The sequence below is a fragment of the Pseudorasbora parva genome, chromosome 2 (assembly GCF_024679245.1).
Source record: "Pseudorasbora parva isolate DD20220531a chromosome 2, ASM2467924v1, whole genome shotgun sequence".
Taxonomy (NCBI): Eukaryota; Metazoa; Chordata; class Actinopteri; order Cypriniformes; family Gobionidae; genus Pseudorasbora; species Pseudorasbora parva.
Window position 1 is genome coordinate 43,349,358 of NC_090173.1, and position 24,589 is coordinate 43,373,946.

Genomic DNA, 24,589 nt, shown 5'->3' on the forward strand with positions numbered 1-24,589 from the left:
GCTAAACACAATGAGAGCGGCCATCTTTACTAACAGCAACAACTGATACTTCAGGGAAGAAAGAAAATAAATGTTCTGCTCTGCTTTTCTAGATGTGTCATTCAAGGGAACACGTTTAATTTGGAAGCCAAGAAACGGTAAGTTCGATATATATCCCGTTTTACTTGCGCATCTTTAAGATGCTGCCGCACGGGTGAGTGAATGACACTCCAAACAGTCTTACATTACAAGTGACACATATATGAAATACCTGCGCAATAATTCAGAAGAATTAGACATAACCCGAACTCTTATTTAACGGGTGGACTGTGAAATCATGGATATTTTCGCTGCACACACACTGTCATGTCACTTTAGCTTAGCTTTAACTCTTTTGAATATTTTAGGGATATTTAGGAACGTTTTGCAATTAATAAAACCGACGCCAATTCACTAACTATTCTATAATTATTCTATAATTGTCAAATTATTCTATATGTAATAATTTTATGTTATATACAATATTATATATGACTTTTTCAGATAAAAAACAAACAAGTTTTCTTTCTACTTTTCTTGTTCATTAATCATAAATGTAATTTCAAATAATCACACAATAATAAATAACTTTTTTAAGCATAGCTATTTAATAAATTAAATAATTAGGTTATTGTTGGTTATTATTAATGGTTATTATTGTCTAGTTATTACTGGGTTTTTGTTTTTTTGGTAAACCTATTTAATTTAACATTAATTAATTATCTTAATTATTGTTTGATTGATTGCATGTGTACCATACACTGGTTTTAATAAACTGTTTAAAAATATATATATATTTTAAGTTTATTAATTAAAAAAAATTAAAAAAAATAAACTAGCCTACATTAGGATACACATACACCAACATCATTAATTTTAGAGTCTGGAAGTTTAAATATATTCTTAAAGTAACAGTGGCATATTTTGTACACTGCAAGTGATGAAAGAGAATTCTAATAAATAAAAATAAAAAACAAAAAAAAAAAAAAACATGCGTCTGCTAAATTAATATTTTGTGTGCCTCACTCAAACAGGTGGGTGGGCATTGAGTGAAGTTTGAGCTGTGTATTTGTTACTACAAACAACTGAAACAGTCTTTATAGCTCATTAAAATGTTGTTAAGTATGTACACACTCATGGCATTATGGGTGTGTCTGAAATACAGCATTGTTGACCGTTCCCATGCAGTGACCTTTAGTCTTAGTATTATTTGTGTGGAGGCACAGTGCATGAAACACGCCCAGTGTTTATTGCCACAGGCGTGAGCAATTACTGCAGGTGGAAAATCCTTAATTAGTGCAGCTTTATGCCTAAATATAGTCTGGATCGTAGGCCACCTTTTCTTGCAATACGTATTCACTATAAATCAGTAAATTCAGTTAAATAGGTCGTCCTTTTGTCCCACAATGTCACTGTACACTTACAATTTGTACTGTTATTGTGTTAATGTCTATTTGCAGTTATTGTCGTCAAGGAGAACATAACCAAAAACTGGATGAACCAGTTTGTTATTATTGATATTTATTTAAGCTTCTCATATTAATGGCTGGGCTTCGCTACAATGTGACTGACAAACAAAGTTGTCAAAAATAATGATTGTTTGTTATGATTTGAGAATAATATTTGCAAGCAACTCTTAAACGCCAGAGCCGTGCGCTTTAATTGTTTATCTGTGCCAGTTTGCCTGCATAGCATCAAATGCCATCTCTTTTTCACAGCTTCTCTGTATCCCCATCCCTTTTCAGTGCTGCGCTTGTCATATTCGGTCTTCCGGTTTGTATTTCCACAGCATGAGTGTCTGCAACTATAGTTAGATGCATGTAAGAATGTCTATATCTGCAAAAGACTTAAGATGATGATTTTACTTAACCAACAGAATACCACAAGGCGAAGGCATCAGCTAACACAAAATAAAAAAAGTTGCCATAGTAAAAGTAAAAACAGTACTACAGTAAAAACCTGTAATATTGAGTTAATACATATAAAAAAAGAAAAAGAAAAAAAAAACCCTGTGAAAGGTTTTACCATTTCTTCTGGAATTTAAATCTCGACAGTTTCACAACCAGAAGCTGTGCAATGTTGTGGCGACATTGACTATGTTTACATGGACAACAATACTCCGATATTAATCTGATTAAGACAATACTCTGATTAAGAGGCTACCATGTAGACGGCGATTTCTAATTACCTTAATCTGATTAAAGTCATAATCTAAATAAACATAAATCGGATTAAGACGTGGAGTATGCCTATTTTAGTCGCATTATCGGAGAGCATTACAGACATGTACACACCTTAATCTAACTATTAATGTCGTGTGGGGGCATTTTGTGACAGGGCACATAACGTTACGCACAATAGGGAAGTGCAGAGGGGAGGCTTTATGGGTTCTGCCCTTTTTGAAAATTAATCAAAAGTGCCCCTTTCAACAATCATCGATAATACTGTGGCCAATAAAACAGAATTGTAATTATAATTAATATAACAACGTGTACAAAACAGTAACAAAGGGCGGAAAAGTCCTGTTTATCTTTTACGTATCTGTCAGTCTGAAATGTCGTTGTCATAACGCGTTGCTATGGGCGGTGTGTGTTTTACTTGACTGTTCATTCTGAACACTGCGTCCTCTCTCTATATTTTTATTTTTATTTTTGTTGTAATTATTATGCTTATTGTAAAAGTAAAATACAATAAGTTTGTATCTGTAATCGCAAACCAGATGGGTCATTCAGTGAACGCCTGTGGCTCGACTGCAGGAAAAACAATCCAAACAGTCACGATTTTTAAACCTTTTTCATCATTAATCAAAGCTATTATTCTAAATGTAGGCTGTCAATGAGGAAAGAGGGGTAGTGTCTCTTCAAAAAAACAGAAAGAGACTTACAAAAATAAATCAACGTAAATGTATATAAAATAATATAAAAACGCATGTTTTTTATACTTCTTAATGTAAAGTAACACTGTCCAACAGCGACACCCGCAGGTGAAGTTAGCGGGTTTCCTGAGCCCATAAAATTAACACACCTGCCAAAGTCACGCTATGATTGGATGTTGGAGAACATAGCGTGGCATGGGGACGTAATGACGTGCCGTAATCGACCTATGTTCTATCACATGTAAAACGGGAACATGAACGGAGTACTCTAAAAGCAACTCATGTAAACACCTTAATCGATTCTTTCTGTGAGTGACTAAACTGATCGCTCCAAGATAGCGGATCATGTGTCAATGTGTCTAGAGTGGTCGAATGTGGCATCTACTTGCATATGGTTTAAGGGGTCAGAGCTGAATACTTCCTTGTTACTCAAAGAAAAGCTTTTATTGACACCAGGCCCGGCTAACGATCATTTCAGAATATGCCTCACCTTGACGTCATCGTGTGGTGAAATGCCGTCTCAACATAAGAAGAACGATGCCTGATTCTGTAGCCCCGCCCACCGACTCGTGCCGCTGACATGACAAGGCCTACATAGAGCTAAACCAGATCCAGCTTTTTAAGCAATAAACATACCGCATAAGATTCATTCAGATTCCAATATTATGAATGCATGGGTGGACTTTATTTTTAATGAATATACAGCTCACTTGAGAAAGACATTGGGCATTTGTTCCTTCATTTCTGATCATGATTAATTTGTAAAAAAGAGACTGAAGTCATACGATATCTTCATGTGAAGAACAGAGTTGATCTGGGGTTTTTTTGTCGCTGAAATTATGCCCCTTTTTGAACAGAACACACACGCACTCGTTAATATTTCTGATTCAAATGATACACGAGACTACAAGTGAAGAGTTTCGTTGCAAAACGAGATATATCCATTTTGAGAAATGTTGGTTATTTGACATTATTATTTAAGACATCAACAGTCAAGTTCATTCACATTTTTTGTACTTAAACTATTACTTGAGCTCAGTGCAGGCCAAGGACACAATATTCTTCAAATCCAGGATATTTTTAATTGTATTTTATGTCCATAAATAGTTCATAAATAAGTCAAAAACCATGCCAAACTGCAACATATTTATCTTAACATTGTCAAACATTTGTATAAAAAAACAATACATCATAAATATATGGAATAGTATATACAAAGATTGATTAATAATAATAAGATTCTGAGTAAGTTTTGGCTTACAGGAAATAGGAAATAGGTTTTGGATATAGGAAAACAATTCCTATATGCACTGACGAGGAAGCTGAAGCTCATTAAATATGCAAATCTTAATCTGATCCTTCCTATCCTAGCCATGTGTGATTACTTCAAAGTTTTCACCCATAAAGTGTTGCTGGACAGAGCCTCAAAATCAGGCTAGAAAATAGACTATTACTTATACATTATGATGTTTTTGAAAAAACACACAAGCATCATAAGTTAAACCTCAGACAACAGTATAAAAAAATTCAAAAGCCAGTTCATGACACCTTTAATAAGGCCTGGTGCATAATGTTTATATGAATGTCACTTTTTTGGCCACATTTGGGGCCCTTTCTCACCTACCTTGTTTGGTCCGGATTTTCTGACTTTTTAGTTTGATCTAAATCAAAATTACAGGTGTGAAACCTCCCCCGGACCGAACCAAACAGATGATATTTGGTCAAATGAAAAGAGGTCCGGTCCGGATCATACTGAATAAGGGTTTGGTTCGTTTCATTTTCCGAAACCACTGAGAGAAGACAGAAGATATAGAAGATAAATCACCTTTCCTTCCGGCAATAATTAAAATGTTTGCACAACGAGGATGTTAATTTGAACTATAGTGTCGAGCATATAGTGTCTCAAGCATACTATTTTTTCTTGTCAATTGTCTCCTTGCAGCAGATCTTCATTTTTGTGCAACACAGCTAGTAAAATGCCAACATATATATACGCATATAAAAGCATTGTTTTGTTCTGTCGCAAAATATCATAAAAGCTGTTTTTTGTGTTTTGTTTTGCATCTTTAGAATTGTTGTTAAAAATGGCTAAAGCAGGGCTAACATGTATCAAGAGAATCAATGAGTGAAGCAGGACAAAATGTCTAAAGAGAACCGAGCTACAAATGTGAACACAAACATGCTTAGTCTAATGATCTCAGTAGTATTTTTATTTCATTATTCTTTGACCAAAATAGTTTTTCTCACCTATATATAGATGTTATGGACGTTGACTTGAAAAATAAAGCATTCTTCATTGATGACAGGCTGAATCTTACCAACCGCAGTTGTCAGTTCACCACAGCATATTTCACATACATGTGTCATTCCTCAAGCAGCATGTGCTGAAAAGATGAATGGTGAGGACTGTTCCCTGTCTTTGAATCAATTTAAAGGAATTCTGACTTTGTCTTAAACAACGGCCCGTGTTTTGATACTGGCTTCCATCCTCTGGTCCATGTCCTCACTTCTACAGTTAAGACCTTTAGACTACAGCTGTGCTCAAGCAGAACTTGAAAGCTGGAGGTCCTGGTATTTATAGTGACTGTAAGCATAGTGTGTCCCTGGTGGTCTGGACATTGTTTGCCTAGTCTGCTGCGTCGCCTGTTTGACTTAAAGCTTGCGGCCTCAACGTTGTTATCGTTACCTGTTATCATCGGGTAAATGTTATTTTGTGCATTTGAACTGTAGTTTGGAAAGTTAAAGGTCACAAACAAGAATGAGATCATTGCTTTTGTAGATATCAGTATTCCGTTAAGCCAAACATCTTCCTGGCTTTTTTTAGTTCGCATTTCAAACGAATGCCTGGAAAAAAAGAGAATCGGGACAAATAACTTTTCCCCCCTTACTTTGCTCACATGACACAACAACATTCCACTGGGATGTCATGTGATGTGACCTCGCAGGCTTTGATGCTGATGAACCAGGTTCATATCCATGCTCAAGTGTCCTAAGATCAAAAGCGGTCAACATAATTTGTTAAGTCAGCACTGCCAACCAAATGTTAAGCCTCTCAAATGGTCGACAAACTTGCGTAGGATGCGCTGTGATAATATTGCGCAAAATTACATGTGGGGTTGCGCTTGTTTCCGACAAACATCTGTTCTCTCTGAAGTTTTTTTTTTTCAAGTAAAATTGGTATATTACAGAACGAGACAGAAGGGCAGTTCAGCATGTTTCGTTAAAATGTAAATATCTGAAAAATGCCTAATCATGCGGTGCGACTTGCAGAAATATGCAAGTGAGGGTCGGTATGGGGGGGCATAAAATAGGAAATGATATCACAAAAGTGCCCTCAAGTCATGACTGTATGTCAAGCCAAAGTCATCTATAAATATCAGATGCTTTGACCTTATTAATGCAGGATAAGGTTAGTTCAGGCTGCAAAATGTCATGTGGTACACTCTTGTACAAGTACAAGTGCTTTTTACCTATGACATTTTAAAAAAAAAATCTAAATAGCAATTAAGAAAAAAATCTATTGTATTCAAATACATGTGGAAATGTGTTATCCTTGCTGGCAAAATGGGTCAGAATGCACACAGGCTGATTACGAGCTACAGGCAAAACAAGTAAAAAATGTCACTTTTTGGGGGGTCGAATTAGAGGTTTTCACAAAAATGTGCAATCCCAATGATCCAAAGAGTGATTAAACATCTAAAATTGTCTGTATTTGTACTTTTTCTAAGAGGTGTAAACTAAATCTCCTAAATCTTTCCTTTGTTTTAACTTTTTTTTTTTTTTTTTTTAATTATTGCAGTTTTTCTCTGTTCGTATCTCAACAAGCTTCCTCTCAGCACAAGCTTGGTATCGTTGTAAAGCGCAGCATTCCGACTTTGTGAATATTTATAGCGAATTCTCCATGGCATGAGTCTGAGCCAATGAAATGTGATTTTCAAACTCATACTGATGTAAACAAAACAATCTTATTCGCACTGACTGACACATAAGAAGGGTGCGCACAAAGATATACACACACGCATACACAGATTTACACTATTTCAAAATAGCAGTCTTGGCGAGTATTCACACAAACATTATCTGTTATGTCTTATGTGAATGTTTGTTTAAATTGATGGGGAAAAACATCTGATGTGTAACAAATATTAGGTCCATTCGGTACTGTCGGTCTTAGACTGTTTCATTTATGTTAATCATACAAGTGTGGTATCATCATGGGGAAAAAGCTGAATAAATGTTTTTCCTATAAAAATTGGTTTTGACTTGGTGTGTGCCATATTTGGTGTTGTTACCAGGGATTTTAAAGTATGGTTGCTAGGTGATTTTGTTCTGAAAACGAACTAGATTGACCTTGCTGACTCTATCAACTTCAAATAGGTCTGTCACTTTTTGTCTGATTTAAACCAATCATTCATCATTTTAAAGGATGTTTAACAGAGATAACTCATTCTGATTATTGTGACTCGTTTTTCCAGCACGGGTCATGTGCACATATTACTTTTTATACTATTGTTACACCAGATGACATTTTAGATTCATTGAATTGAAACTTTTGTTGAAAATGTAACTTATGTTGGATGCCCTTTGTTTGTCATTGCCCCAGCTGTCATTGTTTCAGTTTGTTTTTGAGTAGGAACTAGTACTGATGTCTGGTGTTGATATGTTTGCTTACCCAAAAAGAACATTATATAAGTGTTTATTTCATCACTCTGACCATTGTTCGAAATAATCAAGTTTATGTCATTGTTTGCCACATTGTTGCTTGATGAACACTATGAATCAGACTGAAAAAAACATCCGTAGTTCTGAAAAAAAATATGTAATGGTTGCAGTAATGTTAGTTTCAATGAAACCTATTGAAACTCATAATAACTGCTTGTCTCACTTATTGGGTTGAATCATTGTCAAAAAATGGGAAGTAGTTCCTGAGAGGTAAGTGTATAGTCGTGTGGAGACAGCTTCTGAAATGGATTAAATCATTTATGAGCATTACTTTTAAGTGAATCTGCATTTTTTTGATGGATTGATTTTAAATTAAATCTGTTAACAAAATAAAATAAAAAACATTTTATATGCCGACTGGCTGACAGCAGGCTATTTTGATTTCTGGTTTAGTGATCCCTCACCTCTGACTCCCTGGTGAGTCCTGTGCTGGGCCAATGGCATGAGGGGAAGTGGGAGGGGCAAAGGCCATGTGCACTGCACTCAGGGGACAGTCTCTTGGGAATAAGCTGGCTTTCTGGGAAAGTTAAAATGTGGGATAATTTTTGGGATTGGTAAAAGAATTTCCTCCCTCTCTTTCCTTTCCTCACTCAAGCAGGTCTCACAGTGTTTTCTTTGTGCAGATTGCGTTCTCCGCATGCACATGGAAAAGCGTTGGAGGGGTTTCTTTTTTATATTTCTGATGCTTATTCTGGCTGGTCTCACAGCTATATTTAGTAGCACAGCTGACCCCCTCCAGTTTACTGTGGTTGAGTCATTCTGTGTTTGTGTGAGGAGAAGTTCTCATTGTGTAGTAATGTTGTAATACGGCCATAAAGTGTTCTGCCAAATGCCACTTGGATTGGTGTTTGGACTTTACGGAACAACTGTTAACTTTTTTAAATAAACAGAATTGAAAAACACACCTAAGATTTTTTCCATTCAACGTAACAAAGTTTTTTTTTTAAATAGCTAAATGTGTTTTATCAAGGCCATTGCAATATTAATTAATGTGGTAACACTAATGATAATGCTGCCTGTGCAGCTATTGTGTTGTGAGTGTCTGAAAGCTGTGACATTTAATATGAAATAATCCACATATTTTCCCACTCTTTCTGTTAAGACAAAAAACGATTAATCACGTAATCACATATAATTTATATTATATACACAGTACACACACACATTTTATGTAAACACAAACTTTTATTTTGGATGCGATTAATCGTGATTAATCGTTTACAGCCCTACCTTGTGTATTGCTGTTTGGAGTGTTTTTTCAATTAACACACACAAACACCTTTTGTTTCCTTGATGTGCACTTGCACGCCGATAGCCAGCAACACACAGACATTTGAAGCAGTTTTACTCCAGTTTTAGCGGTTACAATGCACGACCATGAACTTTTATCATTGGGACAGCTCCATCTTTTAGCATTAGACAAGCTACAAATCGGGCGTCGAACTGGGCCTTGTTTATAAAATGAATCAATAGTTGATAGATTAAACTTTCGCTGTATCCGGTCGGCAAAACTCAGAACACATCTTCCCTTCTAAAGAATGATTTCAGTGCCGTTATTTTTTTTTTCTCAAATAAAAGCTTTACTCCAAGTCTCCCAGAGTCGCAGCCGAAGCCGATTTGAAAGACCGCCGTTCGCCAGCTTCTGTGTTTACTAGTAGCACGCAGAACCTCAGCCGTCATTATGTTAAGCCCCGCCCACCGACTCTATACACGATGTGATTGGCCTGACCAGAGTTAGGCTTTTACAGCTTAGAAGTCTATTGAAAGTTTCTAGACTACACTCGTGGCAAATTAGATTTGCTGCCACTAGGGTGCGTCTAGATTTCTAGGCTAATGGAAGCTCAACTTCCATAGGAGTTAATTGAAAACACTCGCATTTTGCCACACCATTATGAATGTCTGAGTGACCGTGCGCATTTTACTTTCGGTTTAGAATTAACAATTTATAAGCCCCCATCAGTGATACCAGTATTAATGGTGTTGTCACTAGGCCTATCACGATAACAAATTTTGCTGGACGATAAATTGTTCAATAAATTATTGGGATAAACAATAATATTGTCTTTCTGAGACCATTTTCATCTAAAATAATGATAGTGGCATAATAAAGCAGGTACACCTTTTCAAAGACCAATAAACTATTATTTCTAAAGACTATTTATCACTGAAAACATTTTAAATATCCACACAATAAATTAACAAAACAACCAAAAACAATAAAAGCAATGGACTCTCAGTCGCATTTAACAAAATGCACTTGAATAAATACCAAAAACAATAAATAAAATCGATAAAAACTGCAATGAATGATTGTGTTTTAGGTGCATATTAGGGGCAGCGAGGTTCACAAAACCCACGGTTCAGCCCGTATCACGGTTTTCGGTTCTGTGAGGTTCTTGTCGTTGTTTTTTCTTTTAATCGTTAACACTCCAGAAATGTTCTTCAGTATATGACATATAGCTTAATTATCTTCATTTAGGATACAGTATTAAACAATTGTTATATCATGATGTCATGCACAAACTGAACTTGATCATCTCTGAGGAAAGCTAGCGAGAGGGAAGACATTGATGACATGCTTTTAATTTATATGGCAAAAAAAGGAGATTGTGTATTGCTGTCTCTACAGGAACCTATGTGCCACACAAAGATTGAACGGAAGAATTAACTTGCATTTATCAAATTGTAAACGTCAGTGTAGCTTTAAAGGGTTAGTTCACCCAAAAATGAAATTCATGTCATTAATGACTCACCCTAATGTCGTTCCACACCCGTAAGACATCCGTTCATCTTCAGAACACAGTTTATGATATTTTATATTTAGTCCGAAAGTGTATGCAAGTGTATGCACACTATACTGTCCATGTCCAGAAAGGGAATAAAAACATCATCAAAGTAGTCCATATGTGACATCAGTTAGTTAGTTAGTTAGTTGGTTAGTTGGTTAGTTAGTTAGTTAGTTAGTTAGTTAGTTAGTTAGTTAGTTAGTTAGTTAGTTAGTTAGTTAGCTAGTTAGTTAGTTAGTTAGAATCTCTTGAAGCATCGAAAATACATTCTGGTCCAAAAATAACAAAAACTACGACTTTATTCAGCATTGTCTTCTCTTCCGCGTTTCTTTTTAAACCTCAAATAAAGATTAAACAGCGTATTGATTCATGATTCGGATCGCCAGTGTCATGGGACTTCAGCAGTTTGGCAGTTTGATACGCGATCCGAATCATGAATATTTCCACAGCATGACGATAAGATCTTATGGATGTATGAATGAACCGCTAGTTTTAAAATCTTCTCCGTCTACTGACATTTGTTATTTCATGCATATTGTAATTTCATGTATGAAAAAAGCTATACAAATAAATGTTTATTATTAATAATATTAATTAGTTATATTCACTCTCAGCAATGCCATAGAAATATACAGAAAAAAACTAAATTCTAAAGATGGCTATGCGATCAAGCTTTACATTTTTGAATGCTTTCACTGCCTAAAAACCAATGACCTTGGGATTGCTAATGCCATGCTCTACTATTTGAGCTACAGACTCTAGAGGAGCTACAGAATTAATCTTCCTCCATAGGGAGAGCCAAGTTGTTTACACCGAGTTCTCAGTCATGCACATCTTCACTTCCTTTTCTAGGTGGAGTGAAAATGCATCCTAACACAAAGAATCCCCAGCAGTGAACTGGCCGTTGAGTTTACTGGCCGACTGTGGTACAGTGATGTCCCCATTTGTCCTCTTCAAAACTGAAAACATAATTCTGTTTGAAGTTTTTAAATTACGCTGGACAAAGATGAATTCTCAAAGTGTCACTGAGAGGGGCTTACCGCTGATCCTTAGTGAGAAAACAGCCTAAAGTCCTTAAACTCAGCTGAATAAGATTGAAAGCAGAGAATGTGAGCAGGCAGGAACGCCAGCCAAGACTTAGTCAAGTCATCGAGGCAGCGGCTTGTATATCTGGAAAAGTTAAGACATTCATCAGCCTGTTGTTTTTAATTTGCACAAGATAACAAGATCACAGTGCTCCCAGAGTCACTTAATATGCTTTCCCTGCTTTCCATAAAAAGTGATTGTGAAATCAACAAGCATATAGTCCTCAAGTACACATATTTAGGATTCAAGTTTTAATGATTTCATGATAAAAATCAAAAGCAATAGATGCTGAAGATGAAGCGGGTGAATATTTCTGCAGAGGGGGTCATGACTCATGAACATATTTTTCTGAGGGGGCTCCAGTGTCAGTATTGGATCACTTGGTTCCCTAGCTTAGATAAAACATGCCCAAAGGGAAATAAGCACTACAGGATACTGTATATAACCTCACGAATATGCATTGAAGGATGCATTAAACTGATCAAATGTGGCAATATAGACTTTTATGAGGTTACACAGGATTTCTATTTCAAATGAATGCTTAATGGGTGTATTAACCCCAGAGCTGTGTGGATTACTTTTATAATGGATGAATGCAGTTTTTGTGGACCTAAAATTCTGGGCTGCCATTTACTGCAATTATATAGCCAGGACATATTTTAATTCAACTCTGATTGTATTCGTCTGAAAGAAGAATGTAATATACCCCTATGATGGCATGAGGGTGAGTGTAACGGATTCACAGAGGCAGGATTCAATTGCAAGTAACTCAGTTTATTTAGACAGATAGTGTCACAGAAGTCTAAACTCAGAACACTGAAGAAGTCCGGGTAAGACGGAGCAGTGAGAGAGGCTCCGTTGGCGACACGGGCAGGCTGTGAGCAGCTGTGACTCGGGAGGTCGGTAGAGGTAATCCGGGAAGGGATCCAGCGTTTCACGGAAGGGGGAAACGACAACCAACACGGAGACACAAGGGGAAACATCCAACAACGCTCTGACAAAGACAAGAGAGAAACAGAGAGACTAAATAGGGTGAAGGTGATGAGTTGCAGCTGGTGCAGGTGATCAGCCACAGGTGCGTGATGAGCCAATCCCAGGCTCCGCCCTCACCTACATTCAACACGCACCCAAGAGTGAGACAGGGAATCCATGAACCGTGACAGTACCCCTCCCCCTAGGAGCGTCCCCTGACGCTCCCAGCCGACCTTACCTGTTGATTGTAATCATCAATAAGGGAGTGATCCAGAATGTCCCTAGCAGGAACCCAACTTCTCTCCTCCGGACCGTAACCTTCCCAGTCCACCAAGTACTGGAAACCGCGTCCCCTCCGTCTAGAATCCAGAATGCGATTAACCGAATACGTTGGTTCCCCATCTACGAGTCGCGGCGGTGGGGGAACCGGGACTGGCGGATTAAGGTGGGAGTGAAAAACAGGCTTGATTTTGGATACATGGAAGGCGGGATGAATCCTCCTGTACGCCGGAGGGAGTTTGAGGCGGACTGTCACCGGACTAATGATCTTGGTGACAGTGAACGGGCCGATAAATTTGGGAGCAAGTTTATTAGATACGGAGCGGAGAGGAATGTTCTTGGTAGAAAGCCACACTTTTTGACCCACGACGTAAACGGGAGGCTTAGACCGGTGGCGATCGGCTTTAGCCTTGGTGCGCGCTCCCACCTGGAGCAGAGTCTCACGGGCTCTGGTCCATGTGCGATGACACCTCTGGATAAAGGCGTGAACAGAGGGGACCGCGACCTCGGAATCCAGACTAGGAAAAATAGGTGGCTGGTAACCTACACTACACTCAAATGGCGAAAGGCCCGTAGATGACACTGGTAACGAGTTATGAGCGTACTCAACCATAGAGAGTTGCTGGCTCCAGGATGAAGGATTCTTGGATACCAAACATCGCAACACTCTTTCCAGATCCTGATTGGCTCTCTCGGTCTGACCGTTGCTTTGGGGGTGATAACCCGAAGACAGACTTACCGTGGCTCCTAGTAATTTACAAAACTCCTGCCAAAATTTGGACACAAATTGGGAACCTCTGTCAGAGACCGAGCGGTTACCTTGACGGAGCTCTGCGAGTTGACGTGCCGCTTCTCTTCCGGTTACCGCTCGGTCAAACACCCTTCTCATCTCCGCCGCCAGCGTCTGGAACGAGGAGCTGCAAGGATGTTGATTTTCCCACACCGCCGTTCCCCAAAGTGCGGCTCGTCCGGAGAGCAGGGTGAGGACGAATGCCACCTTGGATCTCTCCGTATTGAAAGTCTGCGGTTGAAGAGCGAAAAACAAGGAACACTTGGTAAGGAAGGCTCTGCAATAATTGCTCTCACCGGCATAACTCTCAGGGGTAGGCAGACGTGGTTCCGGTTGCCGCGATGCGGATGGTGTGTGGGGGATCGGCGGTGGGTCGGGCACAGTGGGACCGACGAGTTGTTGCATCTGTTGGGTCAGCTCGGCCACCCGTGCCACCAAGGTGTGTACTGCTTGTCCTGTGGCAGTTAAGTTGGCCTCCTGCTGGTCCAGTCTCTCGTTGCTGCTGGTCAGTAGGGCGTTGATACTCGCTGAATCCATGGTTGGTCAGAGCGTTCTGTAACGGATTCACAGAGGCAGGATTCAATTGCAAGTAACTCAGTTTATTTAGACAGATAGTGTCACAGAAGTCTAAACTCAGAACACTGAAGAAGTCCGGGTAAGACGGAGCAGTGAGAGAGGCTCCGTTGGCGACACGGGCAGGCTGTGAGCAGTTGTGACTCGGGAGGTCGGTAGAGGTAATCCGGGAAGGGATCCAGCGTTTCACGGAAGGGGGAAACGACAACCAACACGGAGACACAAGGGGAAACATCCAACAACGCTCTGACAAAGACAAGAGAGAAACAGAGAGAATAAATAGGGTGAAGGTGATGAGTTGCAGCTGGTGCAGGTGATCAGCCACAGGTGCGTGATGAGCCAGTCCCAGGCTCCGCCCTCACCTACATTCAACACGCACCCAAGAGTGAGACAGGGAATCCATGAACCGTGACAGTGAGTAAATCATGGGCTATTTTTCATTTTTGGGTGAACTATCACATTAAGCAGCAAAGCTAAAACTGTTTTCAACATTGATAATAATCAGAAATGTTTTTTGAACTGCAAATCTTCATATTATAATGATTTTCTTCAGGTGACACTGAAGACTAGAGTAATGATGCTGAAAATTCAGCTTTGTAATTACAGGAATAAATACATTTTTACAATATATTAAAAAAAGAAAACAGATTTTTAAAGTTGTAATAGTTCACAATATTACTGCATTTTTGTCAAATAAATACAATTTAGTGAGACTTTGAAGCTTTGCGTATGGAGAGCGGGAGCCGCGCGCTCGGTGTGCTCAGGCAGCATTGGTCGCGCGCACACCTGAACCGCGGCTCGTGTATTGCACAGACAGACAAATATTGTCCATTCTGTCAGATATTCCGGTGTTCTGCTCGACCCCTGTCATCTCGTGCTTTGATTTATAATGGGCACATTAGGCAGCAATGCATATCTGCTGCAAATGCGACCGTTTTCCCCTCTGTTCCAAACATGCATTTAACATATGGGTAGTTTACATGATAAAAGTAACCTTAAAGTTAAGATAAGCATCTAGTTTTAATAATTTAAAGGGGCCTTTGAACTTGGGGGACTTCTGGCAGTGTTGTGTTTTCGTGTATTTTTATTTTTCACAGCTCTGGATATCATAATGGTGATTGTTAAACACACAGAACATTTCACTACATGATTTCATGGTGAAATGTGTTATTTTTTCATGTTAATTTTCAGCTTTAAATGTTTTACTTAATAGTACTGTATGTAAAAGATGATTCTGATGATTTTTTTTTTTTAGTTTTTTTATTTTTTTTTACTTGAAAGAAAAAGGTAATGGAGCACTTTCATTTTAACTTATATAAACTACTATAATGTATTTTACCAGAAAGTTTAAAGCTAATAACCATTAATATTTGAAGTACTTGAAGTGCAGTGTTATGTTGCATCATATTTGTCCTAAAATGTAAATGTGATGTTTGTTACCTCAAAAATTTAAGGTCATTCCTATTTTTTGTTTTATGTTCTATTATATTAACATTAAAAGCACACTCTTTTTTCACCAAAATAACAGTAAAGGGTAAAACAAACTGAATTGCCAAATATTTTAACAGAAAAAAAGCAATCTGCAAAAATTAAAACGGAAAAAATGGAATTTACAAAAATTAAAACGGAAAAAACGCAATTTGGGAAAAAATAAAACGGAATTTGGGAAAAAATAAAACAGATTTTATAGGGCCCTACAGTTTGTCTTACCTTATACCTCTGCAAAATGAATAGCCTATAAATCCGATCATCAATTCCCGCGGTATAGCTATATTTAACGGCGTTCACATCAACGAAAGCAAAAGATGATGCATTTTATTCAGCAGCTCATTTCAAATTCAAAGACCGCAATATGAGAGAAAATGACCTACTGGTAAGATCATTTATACATTTTTATTGAAGCTCATTGTGTTTTTGAGCATCTAAGACTTATTTTAAGTTTCATTTACGGCCATTTGCGTTGGCTTACTTTTCTCAGTTGCAGCGATGCCGGTTGCAGCACCATCATATTGATCTGATTACAACATAACACGCTCTCACTCACACACATTTATTTTTTAACCATTTGCCAGGAGTAAAAATTACACACATGGTTTAAACAACCAGATACATTTACACTTATCCGGTTTTGTCTGAAATGCTTTCAGGCAACCTTCTGAATTGGTTTGTTTGAGTAATCTGAATTAAATACATCTCGAAAGAATCTTGGAAGGTATTTAGGCTTTCTCCTGGTCATTTCGCAATTAGATACCTGGTCAGAGAAAACGAATGAAGAAACCAGTTGTAAAAAGGCCATAACTGTAGCAGCTGAAGAAATGCGCGATGCTGCTGGACCCTATGTGTGAGCCATGTCGTGACAGTCGCGTAAGCTCATGTTGTTTCCGCCAGCGCAGCACATTGTTTCTTTTAATTAATAAAACAAATATAAAATGAAGGAGAAGCATAAAAAAGGTCAGAAGCCCGGCCCGCGTATAGGCATGACGTGAAAATTGACCCGAAGCCCGGCCAAAGGGGCGTAAAAAAGACGGTCCCTAGTGTGAATCTAGGTTCTGTATGTTCTGCTGTTTGCACAATAAAATAAACACGTGAAAAAAGTATTTTTAACGGGTCACAGACACTCGTCAATTGTATTTTTATGTAATGCCAATTCAATATTAGAATCTTTTCAGTTAATGGTTTATAATCAAATAATGAGCATCGGTTGTTGGTCGGGAAAATTACCAAAATGAGCATCCCTTGTTCAATCCACTCAAATATAAGTCAAATTAAAGTTTACTTAATCCATTTGTGTTGACATTACATGAATGATTTGTGTTGTGTTAATTGAAACTGGGCGGAGCTTGTTAGTTCCCAGCATGCTTTGCATATGGCTAAATCAAGAGAGAGTAAATGTTATTTTATATGTAAACGTGTTATTTTATGTATTTTGAAAAAGGAGAGACTTGATTGTGTTTATTATTTTTTAATATAACATTTTGTTGGAATTATTAGAACAATTTAAATTACATTGTGTTACCATTGTGCAGAAGAGTGGAGCATTTGCTCAGGCTGTGGACTAATACAACTAATGTCATAACAGCTTTGCTGAAAGAACTTTTAATGCTTAGCATTTAAGATGCTAACATGAGCTTTTACTAGCTAAAAGTTTGTTAACTGGCTGTATATGAAATTGAAGTGGATGAATGAATTTATAAAATTGAATGCCTGAATCATGACAGAGATATAAAGTTAAAATTGAGAATATTATGTTTATTTAACTTTATTGATTCATGTGGGACAAACGTACACAATTAAATCATGTAAATCCAACAAACCATTTTATATGGTTTGCTTTCAAAACGTTTTAATGATATACATTTTTGATACTACAAAATATTATATATTTTTTAATACTGTCCATCTATAGTCATTTATCTGCAAAAACATCCATATAATTATCAGCTTACCAATATTGATGTGTCCCTAGTTTAAATTTTTTTAACAAAAACTCAACAATAGTTGTGCTTAAAAATCACATAAAAATACAAAGAAACTGTTTTGTTTGGACGCTGCATTTAAAACTCAAACATGACACAGCTGATAACCGGTAAACCCAGAACTTCAGACGTGCAGAAGAGAGCAATGCGTTGAATGTTTGCCTAGTTGTACTTTAATGAATATTAATGATTAATGCTCTGTTTGCAGAGCTTGTGTTTGAGGCTGGAGTACAGACTCTCATAAGCTTGTTTTCCATATCTCTTTATGGCCTCTTCTGTTAAGTGGCACACATCCATAAATATCTGTCATCCTATTGTTTGGCCATTAATCAGTGCACAAGCAGATTAGCGTTTCCACAGCAACTACATTGATTAGATGCAAGCCAACCTCCCCTTCCCTTTCCTTGCACTCATCTTCACATGTTGTTTTGCAGTCGGATGAGGTAGAATAGTTCTGCTTTCACCTATGGAAAACTTCAAATGGGAAGGTTTATGTAGTTTAAACCAGTTGTAATTCTGTTTTATTTAATGACAGAATATTCCTTTGTGTTTCAGAGGCACCATGACCTAGGGATCTTCATCACAAAGCATCCTTCTCCTTTGACAGGTAAATCTCATCTTCTAGACGAGTTTGGAATTAAAGTTACCGTGGTAGCTTTTCTGTTGTCCATTTTGATTACAGTCTTGTTTAAGGTAAAGCAAAATTACATATGCACACATTCACAGTGATTTTATCATTGTGATTTGTATTTAATATTTTGGGATTAAAAATACAATTGAGAATTATTTTGGGATAGATTGTATTTTATTTTATCATTGCATGATTGTTGCCTGTGGCTTTGTATCTATCCATCTGTCCATCCAACTATCTATTCATCCATCCATTCATCCCTCCATCTGTCCATCTATCCATTCATCCATCCCTTCCTCATCCGTCAGTCCATCCCTTAGTCCGTCACTCCCTCCATACATCCGTCTCTTCGTCCATCCATCCATTCATCTTTCCCTCCATTCTTCTCTTCATCCATCCATCCAGTCATCCATCTCTTCTTCCATCCGTCAGTCCGTCTCTTTATCCCTCCACCCATCCATCCATCCATCCATCCATCCATCTGTCCGTTAGTTTGTCCATCCATCCATCCATCCATCCATCCATCCATCCATCCATCCATCCATCCATCCATCCATCCATCCATCCATCCATAAATGTAACCGTTTTAAAGGCCCAGCTGTCACATAAAGACTACAGTGCCATCTGCTGATTAACTAAAACTATAAAATAAGCTTTCATGGAAGACCTATTAAAAAGGCAATGTTTTATTGACTGAGGTTATCTTTCTTACATCGTATTTTTGCTTATGAAGAATATTATAGAAAGACTGTTCTAGATAACTTTATTGTGGGTGGAGAATGTTTTGAACACTTGTGCCAAGTTAACAGCAACCTATAATCACTCTTGGGTGGTTGTGACACGCATGACTTTAGAACAAAAGCAGGTACCCATAGCGTTTTCACCATCAGTCCTGCTGAAGAAAAGAGCACCACCATGACAAGGTTTTTTGGGACATCAGTTAAGTACGAGTTCTCTCACAACAAAGCATCCATATGAGCCATCTATCATATGGTTGATTTAAAAGCTTGATTTTGATCTTTTATTTGTCCAATCCATCACATTGCTCACAGGCAAACCTCTTCCACATGCAGAGACAAAAAAAAAAACTGTATGTGAAGTTTTCCAGACAGACTCAGTCAGGGTAGAATAAGCAGATGCGGCGGCTTTGCAAAACTCCACTTTGGGCGGCAGTGGCTCAGTGGTTCATGTAGGTTGTCTACAAACCAGAAGGTTGGTGGTTCAATCCCCGGTTCCACCTGACCAAGTGTCGAAGTGTCCATGAGCAAGACACCTAACCCCAGCTGCTCCCGACGAGCTGATGGCGCCTTACATGGCTGACATCGCCGTCGGTGTATGAATGGGTGAATGTGAGGCAAAAATGTAAAGCGCTTTGGATAAAAGCGCTATATAAATGCAGTCCATTTACCACTTTGTCTTTAGCTTGGCATGGAGCGATGAAGCGTCCAAGAGCAGGATTTGTCTTTGACAGGAGCATTTGCATAGTTGGATACCTATAGTCAGTCTGTCTACTCTAATGCCACCTCTGTAGTTTTACCCTGTAGGTTTTAAGAGAACCAGCTTCAGAGCAGACTTAATGCACAATACATTTTGAATATACTTATTTTAAAGAAGTAATTATATTATAGAAATTTTCTTTAGACTCTTTTTTTTTTTTGCTACAGTGAATGTAAATGAATTGGACATCTTCTGGTAAACTTTTCTATAATATGTTTGGGTAATTTTAAACTTTTATTTTCTTGTACATTTGGAACCATGAGGATTTTTTCATCCTCCTTTAGCTCCATTAGGGCTTAATAGAACATTATTTTAATCTTCCTTAAGGTTTACAAAGGTATATAAATGATATATAACTTTTTATAAAAGATTTGTTGCATAATATTATATATATATATATATATATATATATATTTATTTATTTTATTTTTATTTTTATTTTTTTATATATTATAATATATAATATAGCATCACAATTTGGGCATCTCCAAACCTGCAGCTCTTGTGGAGTGTTCCTTGTCTGCAGTGGTTATTATTTATCAAATGTGGTTCAAGGAAGGAACAAAGGGGAACCGGCAAAAGGTTCATGGGTAGGCCTATCACGATGACAAATTTTGCAGGACGATAAATTGGCCAAGAAATGGTTGTGATAAACAATAATATTGTCGTTCTGAGACCATTTTCATCAGCATTTTTCAGCCTATGATATATAAATTATCCACAATTTAGGATACAGTATTAAAAAAAAAAAAGTTATATCATAGCCTAATAATGCACAAACTGAACTTGACCATCTCTGAGGAAAGTGATAGTTTGATACAGCAAGAGAGAAGACATTGACATGACATGTTTTTCATTTATTTGGCAAAAAAGGAGAATGTGTATTGCTATCTCTACAGGAACTTATGTGCCTTTAGCACACAAAGATTGAACTGAAGAATTAACTTGCATTTATCAAACTTCAGTGTAGCTTTAAGCCTTGTTTATACACGACGCGTCCGCTCGAGCGCGCGAGACCCCATTTCGCTTGCCGTTGTGCACGTCAAATTTCATAACTTTGTGTGTGGCTCCACAACCCAAGAGCCATTAGTGTCAAGTGAATCTGCTGGCCTAGAATGACTTTTCATCACGCCGCACTCAGTCTGCGCGTCGAATATAAACACCTCCCCAAACGGACGAGGCGCGCGTAGTCAACGAGAGAGACAAGGAAAATAAAAAAGCATGCAAATGGCAATTATCACGGCCGGAAAAATTATAGAGCTCATTTTTTTTATCGTGCGATTAATTAATTTATCGACTATCGCGACAGGCCTATTCATGGGTAGCCAAGGCTCATTTATGCATGTGGGAAGCGAAGGGTGGCCCGCGTGTTCCGATTAAACAGATTAGCTAGGACAAATTGCTCAAGAAGTTAAAGGTCCCATTCTTCGCGTGTTTTCGAAGCTTTCATTATGTTTACAGTGTGCAATATAACATGAGTTCATGTTTCGCATGTAAAAAAAACTGTTTTTTTCACACAATTGACTTATCTGTACAGCGCTGTTTCCTCTGTCCTAAAAACGGCCTGATGATTTCCTTGTTCTATGAAGTCCCTCCTTCAAAAACACGTAACGAGTTCTGATTAGGCCAGCACTTCCCGCGCTGTGATTGGACAGCAGCCTAGAGCACTTTGCCCGGAAAGGTCCCGTCTCTTACCATAACGGGGAGATGCAAGTGCTCAATGTTATTAGTTAGTGCGTCTGAATGAATTACTACACTTTTATATACTAAGTTTTTCGGATTAGTTTCAATTACCATCTAACGTTAGTTAACAAAGCTAAACAGCGTTGCACTTTGTGTAATGAGTTACATAAACTGTTAAACGGACTAACTTAAATAATAAAATACACTTACCGGTTGTCCACCATAAACAACGCCTTCTCCAGACAAAGAGGGATCTGCGTCATCTTTTAAGAATAATCTTTCTGTGAATCCGGCATTAAACTGATTGAGATTGCGGAAGCAGTCCTCAGCAAAATGTGCTGCACATAGTTTTAAATTGTGATTATAATTTTCCGGAACCGAGTTAACCATAAACTGTAGCCATTGATCTCTACGTACAGCGTCCGTGGGAAGGCCAAACAAAGGTGATTTGACTCTGGGATGAAAATAACAGCGTTTCAATGGCATGGCGACAAACACACTCTACAAAAACAACGCTTCCTATTCTCGACCTGCGAGAGCAAAAGGACCACGCCCCCGAATTTGCATGTTCTTGTGGGCGGAGGGTTCGTCAACAAACGGTTTTAGTTGCGTCATTAAAGCAGGAAGTGCAGGGGTGTAGCCCAAACCGGCCGTTCGCTGTAGGCTTTGAAAGGGGAAAAAATATCTCGCTTGGCATTGAACTTTGAGCTTTATAATTTTACAGGTATTATTTATGCTCTAACAGCAACATTACACACTAACTAAAGTTTGAAAGATGGAATTGCAAAGAATGGGACCTTTAATGCTGGTTCTGATAGAAAGGTCAGAATACACAGTACATCACAGTTTGTTGTGTATGGGGCTGCATAGCCATAGACCAGTCATATTGCCCATGCTGACCCCCGTCCACTGCTGAAAGAGCCAACAGTGGCTCAATGTGAGCATCAGAACTGGACCATGGAGCAATGGAAGAAGGCCTGGTCTGATGAATCACATTTTCTTTTACATCACGTGAATGACCTGGTGCGTGTGCATTGCTTTCCTGGGGAACACATGGCATCAGGATGCACTATGGGAAGAAGGCAAGCCTGCGGAGGCAGTGTGATGCTTTGGGTGATGTTCTTTTGGGAAACCTTGGCTGCCATTCATGTGGATGTTACTTTGACATGTACAAACACGTGCAGATAATGTACGGTTTCATGGATACAATATTCATGGTTACGGTATTCTTTGGTGGCTGTGGCCTCTTTCAGCAGGATAATGCGCCTGCCACAAAGCAAAAATGGTTCAGGAATGGTATGAAGAGCACGAGTTTGAGGTGTCGTGTGGCCTCCTAAATCCCCAGATCTCAATTCAATCGAGCATCTGTGGGATGTGCTAAACAAACAAGTCTAATCCATGGAGGTCCCACATTTTTCAGAGTGATTTCTGTCTTCCGGTTTGAAAAGCTGAGTCAGAGCAACGTCACGAAATCTGACGTTTTCTCAAACCATGTATTGGCTTGTGGGAACATACTGACGTTGACCGTTCCGAGAGATTCTCAATATATATTCATGACATAAAGCTCATTCTATCCAATCACTGCGCTGTATGCGTAAAATATAATTTAGATCATATGAATGAGACAGTCACTTCTGTCAGGTTCATCTTCCATCATTATTGTAGAGTCATGGTGGGGAAGTTTTGGAAGCTGCGGAAAAGTCAGAGAGGAAAGTGAGGCGTTGTGCTGATACGAAGTAAAGTAAGGGCGTTAAGCGAGCTAAAACTGGGCACCGTCTGTGGAAGCCATTGCTACAAAGGTTCGGTAAAGTAAAATGAACTTGAGGAATCGCACGCCGAACCTACATGTGACATTTATGTCACGAGTGCAATAGTGTTGCACGATATACCGGTACTAGAAAAGTATTGCGATACCCTGCTATTACAAACGGTATGATTTGGAATTGTATTAGTACAGGTCCTTTAAGGAGGACCGCTAATATGAGCTGTATTTCTTAATTTGTGTCGATGTGTGACAGCAGCTGCCAGGTCGTGTGTGTGAGCTTTGCTTCAGCCGTTCACTAAACATTGAATACAGATTTAACAGAGTTAAATACGCGCAGCGCATGGCAAAAAAAACGACGGAAATATCCACGCATGAGAAAATAAAGCGCGGCGGGACGTGCTCGAGCCAGACTCTGACCTGAAGCGCACACGGATTCAGACAACATGCGATCGCGATTCAGTTCTCTCATGGATTATTGTTTGGCTTTGAATGGTCAAAAATATGTAAAAATGCACGGTCTGGCGAGTATTCAGGTAAACACAGTGGGATATGTCTTTAGTGAACGTGTACAGCTGAGGTAATTAGATCCATGCAGGTCCTAAGACAGACCTAATATTCTGTGATTAAAGGGGTACTTCAGCGCTGGAAAGATGAATCTGCATTTATACTAGGTCATTAATGTAGTAGAAATGTGAAATGATTTTTGAATTTAGGGCCTTCTAGACTTAGAAAAGAGCGAAAATGTATTTTTGTCTAATGGGGATGAAAGACTACAATTCCCAGAATGCTTCGCTGCCCTGTGAGGCCATTCCTAAAGCCACCTACTGGATTACAGTGACTGAGTTTGAGTTAGAGAACAGACATTACAATTAAATACTGAACGTGTCTGTTCAAGTGTTTCTATTGATACAAAGCCATATGTTAATCACTGAAGTAACCCTTTAATAAACAACAATGAAAAATAGAAAACCACCACATGCTTGGCTAAATAACTAAAATATATGTATCAGTGTATAGTTAAATTACAGAGTGAAAAACTAAGCAGTTTTATATAATTTAATATTATTCATTTCTTTCTCGACTTACCGTTAAATAGACCTAATGTAGCTGAAAAATAAAGAACAGTTATTGTCATATTGTTTGTAATTTGCATTTTTTTGGTGCTTATTTTTAAAAACAAAGATACAAATAAAAATCTATATTATAATTATAAAATTACAATTTAAAAAATATTAAATTACTCATATCATGAAATAAGATTTTGATCATCCCAACCTGTTCAGAAGTAAAAGGTTAGTGAATGATAACATGATTGATAACGTGATCTCTGTAAGGATGTTTACACTGGCAGTTATTATAGCAATAAGAGGAGGAAATAATCAAAAATCAGGGCAGGAACATGCTGGTCAAGTTAATTTTTAGTAAAATAAATAAAT

The 24,589-nt window shown here is 38.2% G+C and overlaps 1 protein-coding gene across 2 annotated transcripts in view; it reads left to right on the forward strand.

Annotated features, from left to right (window-relative positions):
* mrtfbb (myocardin related transcription factor Bb) overlaps nt 1–24,589 on the forward strand; it is a 64,615-nt gene continuing 40,026 nt past the window's right edge. For both annotated transcript variants that reach the window (XM_067420589.1, XM_067420590.1), the window contains exons 1-2: nt 1–137; nt 18,133–18,184. The gene's annotated coding sequence lies outside the window, so the exon portion shown is untranslated. The remainder of the gene's footprint in view (nt 138–18,132; nt 18,185–24,589) is intronic.